The following is a 17,552-nucleotide window of genomic DNA, read 5'->3' as shown; positions in this document are numbered from 1 at the left end:
TAACAATTCAATGAGTATGCGAATCTTTGAAAAAATTAAAAAGAAGATTTTGATTGATCGAGTCAGACAAAATATCGATCAAAATCAAAATAATAAAATTAATTATTAAGTAATTTCATAAAAACAAAAAAAACGTTTTGAGTTATAAATAAATCATAGAAAATAAAATTACGTATTAGTTTATAAAATAGATCTAATATATCATATGAAATTATTTTAATATATAAATTTATTTTTATAAAAACTCTTCGTAACGGTAATATTTCTCATTTTAAAATTCAAATATACAATACCCCCACTATATCATAAAAATGATAATCACATACATAAATTTAATGGAATTGCATCTTGTAATAATATTAAAGTATTATCTCATTGCATTTAATTATCACTGGCTAATATTATGGGAAGCCTTCATATGCCTTCTAGTTCATTAAAGAATCAACCCCTAATCATTGTCCCATGTTGAAAATATGAAGAATAGGATTAGCGAGTGCATTGCATTTACATACATAAGCAAAGATGGGTATCATGTCAATGCGAAGGAAAAAAAATCTTTGTCCTCTTTTGCTTCATTGCCACGTTGCTCTTAAAGTATCACTTTCTGAAATAGCAAAGGCACCAATCACTGGCACTTTGGGACAAAGTCACAAAGTCTCCTGACCAATACAATTGCACCACCAGGCTTGTGGTCGTCTACCCATGAGTCCATCACACGTGGTTTTATCTTCAAAACTTTTGTTTTCTCTGCCATAACGTGGCATCAATGTTTTGGCGTGGTGATCTAATTAACCACGTGGTTATTTGGATTGAGCTAAAAAGATACTCCCTTCCACAATTAATATTTGAAAAAAAAAAATATAGCTGCAGATGCAAAATTATTATATAAAACAAATTTATAATTGATATAAATTTATAGAATCTGTTAAATATATTTTATAATAAAAATAAATTTATAATCTAATATCTATATCAAATTGCATCGATTTATAAGTTTATTTTTATATAATTCCTTTAGAACAAAAGTATTTTTAAAAAAGAAAAAAAGAGAGAAATGCTAGGGACAACCGGCTGCGTCCCCGGCGTGGCCTCGGGTCCTATCTAGCATAATCCCTAGATGACGTCGTTCTAATTTGAACAACAAAACAAACCAAGCCACCCACTTCGTCTTCTCCTCATCTTCATCCCTTCACCCAACTTCGAGAATCGAAACCCACCATCTCCGGCGTTCTCTTCACCCATTATCAACTCCTCCCCACCAAATCACCCATCTTCTGGTTTCTAAGACTTCATGTCCTAATGTTTTTTTTTTTTTTTACTTTTTGGGACTCATTTTTTTCTTTCTGTTTGTCATCAAACCCAAGCGTACGTTCTCCCTTCTATTTCACTGCTTTTATTTCATCCATTTGTTTCCGATCTAATTTTCAACAAATGAAGCAATCGAATTAATAGATAATCGACAAAACTTAGCAAAGTTAATCACTTTTTTTCCAAACCATAACCATTTTTTCCAACCACATGCACACGGAGACACCACACGAAGCCGATGAACGCATGAGATCTATCAGTTGTTGTGTCGAATCTCATATTTGTAGGATATGCGTGATTTTCCTCTAGTTTCTCAGCAACCAAACATACTGTTATGGACCATTGCAGACTATAGCGTGATTTTCTTCCATTTTCTCGGTAACCAAACAGGCTATTACAAAACTATTTTCAGATTTTTCTCTGTTTTCTCGGCAACCAAACAGATTTTCCTTTGCTTTCCTCTGTTTTTCTCAAGGTCTTTTTGCCAGGCTTCGAGCTTGTCTTTGAGCTTGATGGGATGAGAATGCACTGGAAATTCGAAGGGAATGAGAGGTTACGGAGGTAAAAAAGGAGAGGAAAAGAAATGAAGGGAAAAGAAAAGGCAGAGGAATCCTATCTCAAAAGAAAACGACGCCGTTGTGTTTTTTATGCCATGTAGGATACGAGGCCGCAGCGGGGGCATCTCGCGGTTGTGTATAGCGGTTTTAAAAAAAAAAAATGCATGTCCTAAAAGCAAAAGCCCAAGAAAGAATAACTATATATTCATTGGGCTTAAGGACTCGGCCCAAGTGAAGCCAATAGTGCCCTCTTTTAGCTTGGGGCCTCCCCAACAAAAGTTGCTGACGTGCTGCTCAATCAGGTCCACTCCCAATTGTATTTTGAGCCTTGATAGCTATGATTTAGAATGGGCCGGTAAGTACATTAAGAAGCACATTTGGACCTTATTGATACGCTCTGAGTTTATGATCAGTTTTCCTCAATAATAGATGATTTACGTGTATATGAGCTTTGTTACTCATTATTCAATATATCACACTTATTTTTTATTATATTTCTCTTAAATTAACTAAATTATTCTACTCATCATCTATATACCACATTTGGTAAGAAAAAAAAAAAAATCATATATGGTGTTAGCATGATAAGTAAAATTTTTCTATATATATATATATGTATTTATATACATACATATATATATACACACATATAAACTAATCATTGTACTGGCTGTTTTACTAGTTACACAATGAAATATGCATGACTGGTTCATTTTAGCTTTAATTAAAATATTATTAATCTAATTATATTTTATAATCTTCATCATTTTTCCAGTAAAACACAGTTCCCCCACATGACCTGCTCCTCACGATTTTCCACTATTCATATTCAAATACTTGAAACGAAACTCAATGTGTCGTTTTGTGCATATTTGAGTTCGTGGTTTCCAAAGATTAGAGGAGTTAAAAATTAAACACACACACACGACACACCAAAACTAGCAGCTTTGGTTCTGTTTTTCTACGTTTGTCTGGTTTGCAAAGAATCTTTGTTAATTTTCTCAATCAAGATTCAAGGCCTATACAATACAAAAGGCTCCTCGCCTTTTTCACTTTTTAACCACTCCTTGCACGTTCCTTTCCTAAAGCTGGTAATTTGCATGAGAAAGAGGGCGGGATCTTTGGTTGATATTGAAGACTTTTTACTATTTTAAAAGGAATTAAAGTAGATTTACATCTTTTAGGCTTTAGCATCACAACTTGCTGTCTGTCACAAACGATCATTCATGAATTATCTTATCATGATTGGATCAAAGGAGCGTTGATTTGTACAAATCTTAAATATATAAGCATCGATTGTATATACTCATTTAAAAAAAGTGAACCCACCACAAAAAGCTGTAAAAAATTTATTTTATCTGATGAGGTTTGCTTTGATCACATGAGACGCGGCATTACTCTGATCGATGCTCGATAAATACCATTTCGTAAAATTTTCTTATGTAAAAACCTTTTATAATTAATTTGAACTGTGGACTCAATCTGTTGTATTTAAACTGAAAATTTCTTACTAAAAGAATTACAAGCAATCCTAAACCGTTCATAAAATATACATTGAACTCTTGCATGGGTTCACGGATCAACAGTAGAAATGGGGCTCTGACATAAATTGTTCATGACATATACATATTTTTAAAAGGAAACATTGTTTACTATAGAATTCCAAAATTTTAAGAAAAGAGGAGACAATGCCGTCAAGTTCATGGTGGGAGTTGGGAAAGAACAAGAATCTTTTGGTGTCTGGATATGGGGTTAGGTGCTTAATGAGGTCAATGACCAAGAAATTAGGGCGCTTTGAAAAGTGATATCAATCAGAAATGCTGCTTTCCTGTTTTTCACAAGTTTTTGGTCATAAAAGGGGCGACTTGAGGTCAATGGAAGCACATCGGATTCAACAGTCATTTTTGTTGGTTTGCATGGTTCCAATCTCTCCATTTGATATTGTCGTCTAGAATATAAAGTTCATTGGCATTCGTACCCAACGTCTCACATTAAAAATTGACTGATCAATTGAGAATCAAGATTCTCTTCAATAACTATAATGAGATAGATATAATATGCGGACCTCATAATATTTAACATTCCCATAAATAGAAAATTGTGGATTTATCATTTATTTTATTTTATTTTTATGGCCCATGACGAATCTAATGAATCTTACTAATACACAAAATAAAGGTTAGATAACGCCTCTAAGTTATTAGGAAAGATCACTCTAATTAATACGAAGAACCGTCAAATATATATTTAGGAGAATAATTATCTTCATGACTCTATACCCTTATAAATAACACTTAGATGTAGCTTTGTGATTTAAGTCAATTGTTCATATACTTATACTAAGATTACTTGATCTCTAACTTACATATCGGAGTTCCAACAGACAATTAGTATCATCCTCTTATTCTTTGCAGATATCTATATAATTGATGGTATGAAATACATCTTTAATCGGATTTGTTAAAATTTTCTTTTAAACACATAATATATTATGTACTTTCACAGCCTTGTATATTCTTTAGGAGATATATAGAGGGCACTAATCTCAATCATAAAAAGCATTTACAACGTGGCACCATTGAATTGGTGGTTGGCAATAGATTTGACCATTATATCTTTCCTTCTATCTTTTACTCCTATTAACAAAGTGATCATATAAAATAGGGGAATAAAGTAACAAGCAAACATACTAGCACATCTTTTTTGGCATTTGTAGTACCACGAAAAACAGGTCAACTTGTTTTATGCTTTTTTTTTTTTTTCTTTAATGATGAAAGCTTTTATTAGGGGTGCTGCCCCGCACCCCCCCGCATGATGCGGGGGATGAAATTTCATCCCGCACCCCGCTCCGGTGTTGGGGGGGCGGGGTGAACACCCCATCCGCCCGGCCCCTGCCCACTTCAAAAATCCTATATTTTAATGGGCTTAAAAAAAATTTTGTGTCTAAAAATATTATTTTTAGACTTAAATTATTATATAATTAAATCTTAAATTAAAATTTATATATATAATAATAATTTAAAAACTAATAACATAAAAATTATATTACTAATTTTTAAATTTGTTAAACTTGTTCACAAGAATCACAAGAGAGTGAGACTAGTTCATCACAAGCTTGCATATGCCATGGGCACCCTAGGCCTCATTTATATAGAACTCTAAGTCCATACAAGAGTCTTACTTGAGCAATGTGGGACTTAACAGTTGTGAACAAGTTTAACAAATTGTAATATTATATATGTATATATATATACACAATTTGTAAAATAAAAATATATATTTATAAATATAAAATATATATATTTATAAATATAAATATAAAATGTGGGGCGGGGTTGAGCCCTACCCGCCCCCCGCCCCCGCTTAGTGTTTTTCAAGCGGGGCGGGGGATGGTGTGGGGTACCCCGTCCACCCATGCGGAGGCGGGGCGGACGGGGGCGGGGTAGCGGGGGGCGGGCCCCCGCTGTCCACCCCTAGCTTTTATCGACAAACTAGCTAGCTACTGTATGGCTTAGTCAGATTTGGATAATGAGTTGAGATGAGATAAGTTAAGATGAAAGTTAAATAAAATATTATTACAATATTATTTTTTAATATTGTTATTGTTTTGTAATTTGAAAAAGTTTAATTGTTTATTATATTTTATATAGAAATATAGAAAAATTGTAATAATTAAATGAAATAAGTTGAGATCAATTCTAAATCCAAACGGGGGGAATGAAATTATTCTTGTGCCATATAGCATGTGCTAGTATGTTTCCCTATTAGAATATATTACGCTTGTTACACTTGTTTTTTGGATTTTTTTTTGTTTTCTTTTATGGTAAATGGTCTAAACATCTCATTAGCTAAATCTTCGAGATAAAGGTTTTTCATAAAATCAACGTCTAATATGACTTCATAAAAAAATATTAAACTTTTTATTTAAGAAAAATGATATTTACAATTATATATAAGTTGTGAAAGTCATGCATATTCCATTTGAAAAAATGGATAAATGATCTAGAATTCACATGAAAAAACTATTTTTTTAATGCTAGAATTCACATTTTTCAAAAAAAAAAAAAAAAAAGCGTAAAACTTATACATTATATTATTGTTTATTTAAACTTACAATTAATTTACATAACTGCTATTTATTTAAAGAGAAACAAGGTAGAAAAAAAGAGTTGTATATGTATCATTACTCAAATTTTTTATATCCGACTGATAATATCCTCGTTTTATTATTATTATTAAAATAAAATTTAACCACAAATTATTTTAAAATTGGACTTATCTTTTATTCATTAAAAACTAAAGGGAACTGTACGTGTAGCGTTTACTACTCCAATTTATCCGAATTGGCTTAGAATCCCACGTGAGAATTTAATTCCTAAACTGTACAGTCTCCTTTCTGTATAAAAAATTCTGCAAAGTACCTAACAAGGGAAAGTAAATAATTAATTAGAGAATAAATAAGACATGAGTACTAAATTTATGTTATTGGTAGCCATAATTAAAAGTCGATAATGGAATAAAAATACGTACAGATCATCAGGAAGATATTAATTGAATGGACGATGCTACTCTGCCGCCGAGTGCACCGCTCCATTTGACCGCACGGTCAAAAATTTTTTTTTTTTTTTTCATTTTTCGTTTCAGATTTTTTTAATATATTTAAAAATTTTTAAAAAATATAAAAAAAATATCAATACACTTAAAATCACTTCCTTAATCAATAAGTAAAAACAAATTAAAAAAAAAAATTTTTGTGACCAGCAGTCACTTTGAGGAGACACGGGGAGGCGGCACACAAGCATTTTCCTAATTGAATTGGGTCCGGGTTTAAGTAGGACTACGTACGTACTGGAGAGCAACAGAACATATATAGATCAGTACAGTAATATATAAGCTGAGTATCTGACGACTCGGCTCTTTTATGTCTGTCATGTGTCTGTCGTCGTCTCGAACCCCCCGCGACCGTAATAAAATAAGTGAAACTGCACTGAACGAGGTGGACGGGTTTTCCTTTTTTTTCACGTAAAATATTTATAACGTTACCCAATTTTACAGTACCCATAAAAACGTAAAAAGTTAGGCTCTTGTACCATGCAGGCTATAGGCATACTACGAAGAAAACAACAGACATCATAGAGAGAGAGAGAGAGGAAAGTAAATATCCTGGAATAATACATTGTCCGTAATAAATTGTACCTTAATCAGTATTTCTTACTCATCTTTGGTACTATACACGTTTTGAGCCTCATCGATACGGCCATGATAAATGATCATCACATCCTTTTTTTTTTTTTTTATTTAAAGGAGGATGGTAGTTAATTCCGAACTTTACTGATAAACCCTCATATTTGATAGAGAAAAATTATGGTTACAAGACCTTTTAATAAAATAACCTTATTACCAATTAATTACAACCAATAAGGACTACCCAAATCATAAAAAAACAGTAAACATTAAAAAAAAAAAAAACAAATTAATATGACATCAGACGAAAAAATCTTCTGCGTAACTGATCTACTAAAACCAAACACGCTAGGTTACTCTCGACAATGCTTGCTTTCTTGTCTGCTTAGTCTCACAATAGAAGAAATACAAGTATACAACTTACCTTGTACTGAAAATGATATGGCCTGCTTCCTTTATCTTATTTGCACATAGGGTCAAGAACATTTGTCAAGGTATAGCAAACCTTTTAGTCTTCTAGGAAGAAAACTATGAACCCGAAGGTCCATACACGAATTACGGGCTCCTTTTTTGACAAAATAACCAGCCACCATATTACGTTCTAAAAAATTGTGGCAAATATGAGCATTAACATGGCAAAATGATCATCACGTCTGCTAGGATTATTTAGGATAAAAACATACTGCATAAATGATAAGGGTTTTTGGAATTGTTGAGATCATATATATTTGGGTTATTTTGGATAAAACGTACTGCCAAAATTATACGTGATGGTGTGATTAGGTCATGAATTAATTGATTATCTGGCGCTCTCGACATGGGTTTTACATGATGAACGTGTCCGTAGAGGTAAAATTAAAAACCACTCATGCGCGTGAGAGAGATAAAGATCAGGAGCTGAATTTCATATGTAGTATGTAGCAGAAACGACTAGATAGATCGTGAATGATAGAAGTGACTGAGACAGACTGAAAAAACAAATAGAGGGAAAAATGTGGTCGTAAATGATAGAAAATATAATATAATAAAAATTGAAGACGGAGAAGAGAGAGAGGAACGGAAAGATATTGATATATTTTTGCTATTTTTAATTATAACAGAATGCAAGTTATAGATTTTTATTTATAAAAAAAAAAAAAAAATTTGCATTGAGATAAAATAAATTAAACGTTTGATTAGTCATAAAAATCAAATCAAAGTGAATTGATAATTTGATATTATCTCAAACTTTGAAATTGATAATTTGATCGTCAATGAGACAAAGAAATTGATGTTAGCGATGAGCGGTGCATGTCAAAATATCAAATCTGAGTTGTGACTAATAATGGGTTGATAATGGGTTAATGCCAATAAAGAGTTAGGCTGAAAGATTGAGCTAACAATGAGTTACAGATCAGTTGTAAGATTAAACTTAAAAAGTCAAAAATGGGTCTGAGATTTCAAACGGTACTCAAACCAAAATTCAATAAAATAGACTCACAACTAATAAAAATACTCGAGGGTAAAGCTACGGGAAGAAAGTATAATATAATACAATTTGAAGATGGAGAAGAGGGAGCAAAAGAGAGAGTTTTTTAGGGTTATATCTTTGTTATTTTTTTTAATTATAATTGAATACATAGATCTATATATATAATTACAGAGATGAAATAAGGTAAGTATTTTAATTATTATGAAAATCAAATTAAGATAATATCACAATATAGTGATTTGATAATTATAAAAATTAAATCAAAATAATATTAATTCAAATTCTAGAGAAGATATAATCTCCGACAAGTAAGTATGTTATTTTAAGGAAACCCCCAATTAAATCTTTATTTGCATTAAATCATTTTAATTAAAATGTGACCGTTAAAATGATTGATAAATTAAAAAAATTAATACAAGTTCCACCCACCTAGATAATGGATAATATTGTAAACTTTTTGGAAAGTTAAAAGGTGTACTATTTTAGATCCCATGAATCTGTTTCAATAATGAATATGATGCGATATTTATTAACTTTAATTATTATTTTTTATTGATATATTTTAGGTAATTTTATAGATAATTATTTAGTAGAAATCAGTTAAAATATGACCCCATATAATATAAGATATAATTTTTATGATAAATGAGATTGTATATATATATATTATATCTGCCAATAGTTAAAAGTTACAAATTATAAAAGAGAAATTTCTAGTTGAAGCACAATGCGCTTACCGTACTTTTATTACTACGTTTGTCCTTTTCACCTCTCGTCTCTTCTTCTGGCCTTTTTATCTCTATCTCTTCCTTCTTAAGTTCTCACTCACCCATCTCATTCCATCGTGATCACACAGACCCATCTCGTCCCCTTCCAGTATCTCTCAGCTCTATCTCTCCATACTCTAGCCTGAGAGTTTCTTAGAATACCTGAGTCTGTGAAATAGAGGGTAAGGACGAAGATGAAGATAAAGGAAGCGTTTTGTTTTGAGGGGAATGTTGTCTGGCTCGAGGCCACAAACTAGATCTATGATATTATCTCAATTTCACCAATTTGCCAAATTAGATCTTTGGTATCCCCAGTTGACAGGGGTGCTCATATCATTGATCATGAGTTTATGACGTCGGACCAGGCTTCATTCCCCCCAATTATTGCTTCCATTCAATCTAATCACAATCTCCTTAAGTTTGTTCTTCATTTTTTTTTGTCTTGATCTACTGGTGAGCATTCTTACCTCTTTTTCATGTGATTTTCTCCCATGTTTGGTATATTCTTATCAGCTTTTGGGACTTTTTTTTTTTCATTATGTAGACATATATATTACTATGGTTTTTTTGTAATTAGAGAAATTATGGTCGTTGGGCAAGAGCAGATTGGAGTAATGATGATGGATTTTGACTGCTTTTTTCCACCCCTTTTTCTGACCGAAGAAGAGTGAACGGATCATCATTACTCTTTTATTTTTTTCTCTAAATTTCATGGATCAGGCAGGCTTGTGTTTTTCCCTGTCAGTCTTTCTAACCCTCAGGTTCATCATTGGGCTGGTTCTTTCATGATGGCTTCGCAAGAATCTTCTCTGTGCGTTTCTGCCCTTTCCTGTTCTACTTCGTAATTGGCTTCTTCTCGAACTTCCATTCCTAGCCTCAACACCAAACGGTACTTTTGCTTAGGGTTTTCCTCCGATGGATTCGTGCAGTACTGTTCATGCCGAGAGAAGTTCAGATCTCATTTACTGTGTTAATTTGCAAATTTTTTCTCAAATAGACTTTCATATATAATGGTTATAATAATAATAATCGATATCAATATGCATGCTTGTAAAACTGGATGTATTATTATCATGGTTTTCGAAATATCATTCTGTGGGTATATGATCTGGTTTGATCTTTTGTCTTTTATTATGCAAGTTATACTGAGATGGGTGGATTGTTGGCTTTTCTTTTGTCTGGACCTCTGAGTCTGGTCACTTGATGCTTTTTTCATGGATGAAGAGACGGCAAAAGCACTCGATCTGTTTTTTAGAGGTATGCTTAGGTTACTAACTCCATTGATCACTTAACTCGATGTTTTTTAATTTGCAAGTTTCGATCCAAAGATGTTATTAGCTTTTGTAATGCGTGTATTTGACACCACATCCATTGCTTCAAGAAAGGAAAAAGAATAATTTCACAAGGCTGACAGATGTGCGAGTAGGTTGTGTTCGAGAAGCAACCCACTAGTTATTTGCAAGAGCACTCTATTATTTGCACTACTTCTTTTATCTAGGATGTTTTATCAGATTTTAGAGCGATGAGAACGCGAATGGTGACATGTAGTAATATTTACACAAAATAGAGAAGAAAAGGAAAAAGAATGATGTGATAGATTGGATATCTGATTTTACTTGGACCTTCTAGTCTTGTCCTATGTGGCTATGTATGAGCAAGTTACAGTTCAGAACAGTAACTTCTTTCTTTGGTTTTTCTTCTTAGAAATGAAACCCCACATTCTGCAATCTGTGAGAGGAGGAAGATATGTTATAAAAACTAGTGTTGTGAACGGGTAGCTACTAGCTAGCTGTTCATCATGTTCTTCGACCAAGAAGACAGCAAAATCTGGTTTTCTGAATGCCCTGTATATATTCTGCAATCCTTCTTTTGCGTAGTATTCTACAAGTCTTCCTATATCAAGTCCATCATTTATGCTTCCTAGACTGCATTGGGATTTCAAGTTTGAAGTATTTATGGTTAATTTCGAGAATTATTTGTTCAAATTTCAACGAGATCGGACGCGGGACAGAAGGCCGGAAAGGCGGGATGTAATGTCATGACAATCTTCGACGTCTCTTCGCAACAGTAATATTTCTCTCCAAAACTGAGGTGCTGATCATAAAGAGTAAGCTGCATGGGTTACATGAAGAAGTGTTTTCTTGCGGTTTTCATGATGAATTTGCTCTTTCTTGTATAGAAGGAAATATAAAAAAGGAAAGAGAAGATCATGAAGCGATTTGAAAGATGAAGGAGAGAAGCTTCACCGAATTAGAAGACAACGTCCGTGATGGGTCTCTACTCTCTTAATTAGTGCTTTGTGGTGTTGGGTGGAGTGTTGTGCATCATTCGGTCATCAATTTCTGAAGCTGAGTGCATATGAAAACGCTGAATGCCTTTAATGGCCTGACTCCTTTTCCCTCTGAATCATTTACCATAATGCAGTTAGGTCAACATCAGCAGTTACAACATGGATTCCCCCATTGTTTAGTATTTCAATTACTTGTTAGGAATCTAGTACAGCAAAAAGATGTCAGCTCAGTGTTACACCTCCCAACACATGATGTACTGTCTCCCTAACTCGTCTAGATAAAAAAATTTAAAGAGAATATAAGTTTAGATGTATTTATATAAAGTAAAAAAATATTGTAGGTCTTGCGTATAAAGAGACGCTAAATTAAAAAAGATTGTGGATTCTATGTGTAAATAAGTTTTGAATTAAGATGATTTTAATAATTTGAGAGTTGAATGTTTGAATGTTAAACTTAACTTAAAATTAGGTTGAAATGAGATCCAACTTTCAAATGGGGTCTTAGATGTCATTCATTTCATTAGTCAACTTCTGTATATGGTATATATCTTGTTTAATCTTACTGTAAAGACACTCTATCTCGAGAAAATTAGATTTTCAGAATGCATTCCATGTTGACCTGTCTTGCTATAAAACCTATTAATTGGCTCAAAAACATTCAAGGTTGTTTGATTTCATCATGTTGGTGAGTGTTTGTGTGTGTGTACGTGTGCTGTGAACTTTTCTTGAAGTGTTAATCAATTCCAAATTTGAGAAGTCATTCTGCACATAACCTTCCAGGGGGTCTGGCTTGGGTCTTGTGGCAAAATAACTGGATACTGCCTGTTATAGTCAAATCGCCGTCGTGTAATGTTTGGTTAAGGAAAAAAATTATGCTGATGGTCTATCTAATTAAGAAGTTAAGAATTCGGGAGTTTAATACTATTGGATTTTGGAATCATCTATTAGTTAAAGTACTAAATAATAATTATAATAATAACAACAATGGAGAGAATAAGAAATTGGAAACTTTAAATTTAATTCAAATTTAATTATATTCATGGACCTTGCCTTCCAGCAATTTTAAATCTCTTTCTAAAATATTTAAGTTTCACATATTTTGTTTGAAAAAGGTAAACAAAACTTTGAGAAATAATATTTGCAGTCGTGGTTGTCCAAGCGTCACGCAATCTCTTTGAAAAAAGTGAATTAATACAGAACCCATATGAAAAAAAAATTAATTTTTTAATCGTAGACTCCACTCTTTTTCAAAGTGATTGCACGGTGTTTACACACTCCATAACTATACATAGAATACTCTAAAACTTTTATTCATATAAGAAATTTTATTTTTAATGGCTAACCTCATAATTTTTTTAATGAGAGTATACCACACTTACACACTCCGTATCTATAATTACTCAATAAAAAAAATAGTGCTACACATATGAACAATATTATAAACTATCTCATTTTATCATTTTTTTTTATTTGATTTTGAATTTTAAGATTTTTACTATTTTCAATAGTTGACACATGTTATATAAGTAAAATTGTAAATAAAGATAGTACTTCCAAAAAAAAAAAAAACATTCTGTTTAAATGGGCTAACAGATCATTATGGTGATCAACAACAATTTAAGCGACACTTTTTTTTCCTTAAAATTCATGAATAATATTGCTGTTTGTTAGTTTAGAATAAATAATATTCAGTGCCACGTTGTTGAGAATTCAATATTGAGATTTCTTTGCTCGGAACCAACGTTGTGGAATTATTATTTAAAAAAAAAAAAAAAAAAACTCTAGAACTTCAAAAAAACACTACACTTTGTCGGTTTGGCTAACGGGAAGTATTCAGTTATATTTTCGCCTCAGGACCCAAGCCAAACCCCCTTCCAGGTAGGCAAAAGAATCTCACAATATATAGACAAATTAAGAATCAGCTATTCAATGGTTTTCATGTTCGATATATGGTAAGTTACTAACTTTCTTTAGAGCTGACACTGCCTTTCATTTTAACTTTTGTAATTTTCCAACGCACGACTTATATGATCCACCACCTAAACCACAGTTACTCAAAATACGTTAGCGAGATGGAATAAACTGCGGCTTTCTTTTTTGTGGGCATTTCTAGTTGTATGCGCGCTGTTGTCTATACCTTTCTCGGGAAATTGAACCGACTATTTTGCGTCTTGAGGTCATCTGAGATGATTTGATCTGTAAAGAATGAATTTTGCAAAACGTATAAGCAAAGTCGCGTACTAATCTGCATATCAATACTGATTCATTCATATTCAAAATTTAAATTAACATTATTTTCAATAAAATTTACTTTTTGACCAATTACATTAAATTGATACACATATTAATGCGTAGTTATGCTTGTTACTAGTTAGATTTTTCTTTAAAGAATAGTGTTTTATGAGTTTCATAATTGAGATGTATTTAAATACAAATATTAAATATATAGATTCATATGAATTTAATTCTTTTATAAAAATTTAAAAAAATAATAAATCTTATCATAATTAATTTGAAGTAAATTGAACTCACTTTTAACAACTGAACACAGCTTAAACAAATCCGGAGTCTGCATTTTAAGCAGTCGGTAAGAGATGTGAACCCATTACCTTCCGGGCCTTCCCCCACCTGTGCGGCTCTTGTACGCGGCCCATAACACAATTGGGAGTGGACCTAAAGATCAGAGCCCGAATGTAGCTCACTCGAAGGCCTGAATCCTAAAGACTAGCTGAGGCTCTAATGTTCATAACTTTAATCATCTCGTACTCTTACCATTTGTTACTTTCTCGATCGTTAGTACTTCATGTCGTTCAAACAACTAAAATTCCATTTTGATATTGATTAAATGACTGATAATAATTAACACTCGCAGACTGTTTGCGTTGTTCATGACAGATCGATCATCGCAACACCATCTGTTCAATAATTCCTCCACCTCTGAGGATGATTTTTTTTATTAGCCTCATGAATTTGTTCTTTCAAAATTATTACTAGTGTAATTGAATCATTTTTTTTTCTTTCAAATCTTTTTTAATCACCTTTAAACATTTAAAAAAATTACACATTTATTAGTAGTCACTTCTTTAATTATTAAAAATATAAAAGACACGAGCAATTAAAATGGGGGGATTATAAAATCTTGAGACTTAATAGTATTATCCTTGTTCAATATGTGGAGACTTGATTTGTGGGTTTGATTTGTTAGAGATGTAATATTTGTTTATGATTAGAAAAATTTTATTCATCATCCTCACTGCATATATACCACATACTATATATTTTTTTATTTTATTAAATATATATAGATAATGAGTAGAAGAATTCAATTAATTTACGAAAAAAATTAAATACGATGGTTGTGGATAATGAACAGCATAACTGATCTTGTGGTTATTATGATTTTATGCTCGGTCGGTCGAAATTCTTGACTTAGGAACGACATGTAGCATCCAACATCTATCCGACAGAAACAAGTGACAGCTACTTCAAAAAAAGAAAAAAAGAAACAAGTGGCAGCAACCCTACATATTGGTACATATCGACAACTTAGTATTAAAGCAGTCATCCCTATCCCGATTCGCCTTGGGGTGAAAAAATGAGTGCACTTTTCACGTTCGAAATCCTTTGGCACGCAACAAGGACAGAAAAGTCTACCATCGGTTCCTAACTTCCAGCTCATGTGCTTGGATATGTTTATCCTAAAAATAAAAAATAAGTAAATAATTAGTAAGAGGTAGTAAGTCTGCTGTCATTATCCTTCTTGTAATTGGTCATCAATATGCATGCTTTCTTGTAGATCATATGCTGTTAGGCTTATACAAGGAGGTCAAGGTAGCAAGGGATCATGTTTACACTTTCGAATAGTAAGACAACAAACCCAATTTCTTGTGTGCATGCTCTCATTATTCATTATTCATCCAAATTAACTAATTAAGTACGCATTAATCAATTTCCCAGTTGAGAAAATTATTGGACTGGTCTTGAAATTTTGGCATTTTTAAAAAAAATTGGCCTTCTTGATGCCAAAAAAAAAAAAAAAAAAACTTCCTACTGATCCTACAGAAAATATATATTAAGTTCTTCTACTGATAATTTGGTATGTAAAACAAATATTCTATGCCGTTGACACGATAAGACTTGATTTGTAAGAGATTAATTAAGTTTTAAAGTTTTTCTTTATACATTAAATCTTGTCATATTAACGGCATGGAAGGCTTGTTTATGCCAGCTGATCAATAGAATTTTTCATATATATTTAGCAAAGTGGTTTCATGATCGATTCAAGTATCGTCAAAATGGAAGGAAAATGCTGAGACGACACAGATTCATTTTTCACTTCATGTATATGTAATCAGTGATCACATGCAAATGGATGCGTGTTTTAATAGTACACAGTCATCCTTTTGAAATTTGAATTCTCGGGGACAACATGATACACGCGATACGCGCATGGTTCCAAATCCAATGATCACGTGCATGCAGTTGTGAAACGTGTTTGCACCTGATTTGCCGGTCTTGATCAAGTGGTGCATTAATGAGAAATCGATTACCCTTTTAGTACCACATGAATTAGTTCATATATAAAAGGTTATATGGCATAAGTCAATACAATAATTTTTGGCCGGCAACCTGCTCAACCGATTGATTCATAATCTGGGAGTGCGACATGGCGTGAAAAATAATCTCATCCACGTGATATTATTCTTATAAAAAAATAATAATAATTATATTGAAGGCCTTTACACTATATTATATATGATCCAAGTGATATAATTTGATTTAGAAGATAAATTTTAAAATTTAAATCTTATAAATCGAATTATACCTTATAAATTGTGTCTTGTGTAAAGTCCTTTAAATAGCATAGCACTACTCATAATATATATATATATATATATATATATATAAATATATATAACTATTAAAAAGATCAAATTTTAATAGTAAGTCTCTATTTTTCACAAAGTTTGTACAAAGCTTTCACTTCTTTTTTTAAAGAAAAATGTCATTATTCATTTATTAAAAAAAATTATATCCATGATCGGATACGTGCAAAGATATCCTCATATCAACCATTATCTCATAAACTAATTAGTGCATTTGGAACTTCACTAGTACATTATTTTTTTTTTGTGACTAGTCTGATATTCACAAGTGCTGATACTCTCTATAGACAAACATCCAAGAGACAACACTCTGCTTAAACAGAGAATCAATCTCACCCTTCATAAAAAGAGATGACTCAACCTCTATAGATAAAAGTCCATGAGATGAAAACTTTTTTTTTTAAATAAATAAGGAAAGTAGTAAGATAGATGTGAAAATGGATGGATTAAAATTTAGATCAACTCTAGTAGACTTCAGAATTAGTACCAGTACTTAATTGAAGATAACACGTTTGTCTCTTTTCAGCTACAAAAATTAGATATGAAAGATTTGATAGTGGCGATTTTGGTGATTCAGTGCATGTGACCAGATGAGCTGCTGGAAGGGGTGGCATGTGACGGTCACGTGCATTTGTGAATGATATGTGAGGACCACGCATAATAATTTTTACAAAACTGCTACTATCCTTCGAATGATTTGCTGCCTGTGAGTCTTCTTGTGCTGTGTCTATCGAGCGTTGTTGAAAAATTATATATTGGTCTTTTTTAGCTTTGAAGAAAACAAAATAAACAAAAATAAATGACTATCTTAATAAAAAAATGAGTAAATAGAAAAAAGAGAAAATGGGAGGGAGGAGAAGGCCTTCTCCTCTTCATTCGGTAAAAATCACATCTGGAGGCTTTGAGAGAGAGAGAGAGAGAGAGAGAGAGAGTTTGTCTTTTTAGAGGGTTCCGTAGTTTGGCTTTTTAAAGGGTTTCGTCTTTTCCAAATTATTTTTATTATATAATATACCTAAAGCTCTCCCTTCCTAGATGGCCGGCATCATCGTACCTTAAATCAATACCGAAAATGTTTTACTTTAGGACAAA

At 32.3% G+C, this 17,552-nt stretch overlaps 1 long non-coding RNA gene across 1 annotated transcript; it reads left to right on the top strand.

Moving 5' to 3' along the window:
- Positions 1 to 9,248: 9,248 nt before the first annotated feature.
- Positions 9,249 to 12,030, top strand: LOC122288822. The gene is made up of 2 exons (XR_006236030.1): positions 9,249 to 10,544; positions 10,992 to 12,030. It is a non-coding gene; the product is annotated as an uncharacterized LOC122288822 (long non-coding RNA).
- The last annotated feature ends 5,522 nt before the right edge of the window (positions 12,031 to 17,552 follow it).

Source organism: Carya illinoinensis, chromosome 12 (assembly GCF_018687715.1).
Source record: "Carya illinoinensis cultivar Pawnee chromosome 12, C.illinoinensisPawnee_v1, whole genome shotgun sequence".
NCBI lineage: Eukaryota > Viridiplantae > Streptophyta > Magnoliopsida > Fagales > Juglandaceae > Carya > Carya illinoinensis.
This window is presented reverse-complemented; position numbering and strand designations above follow the sequence as displayed.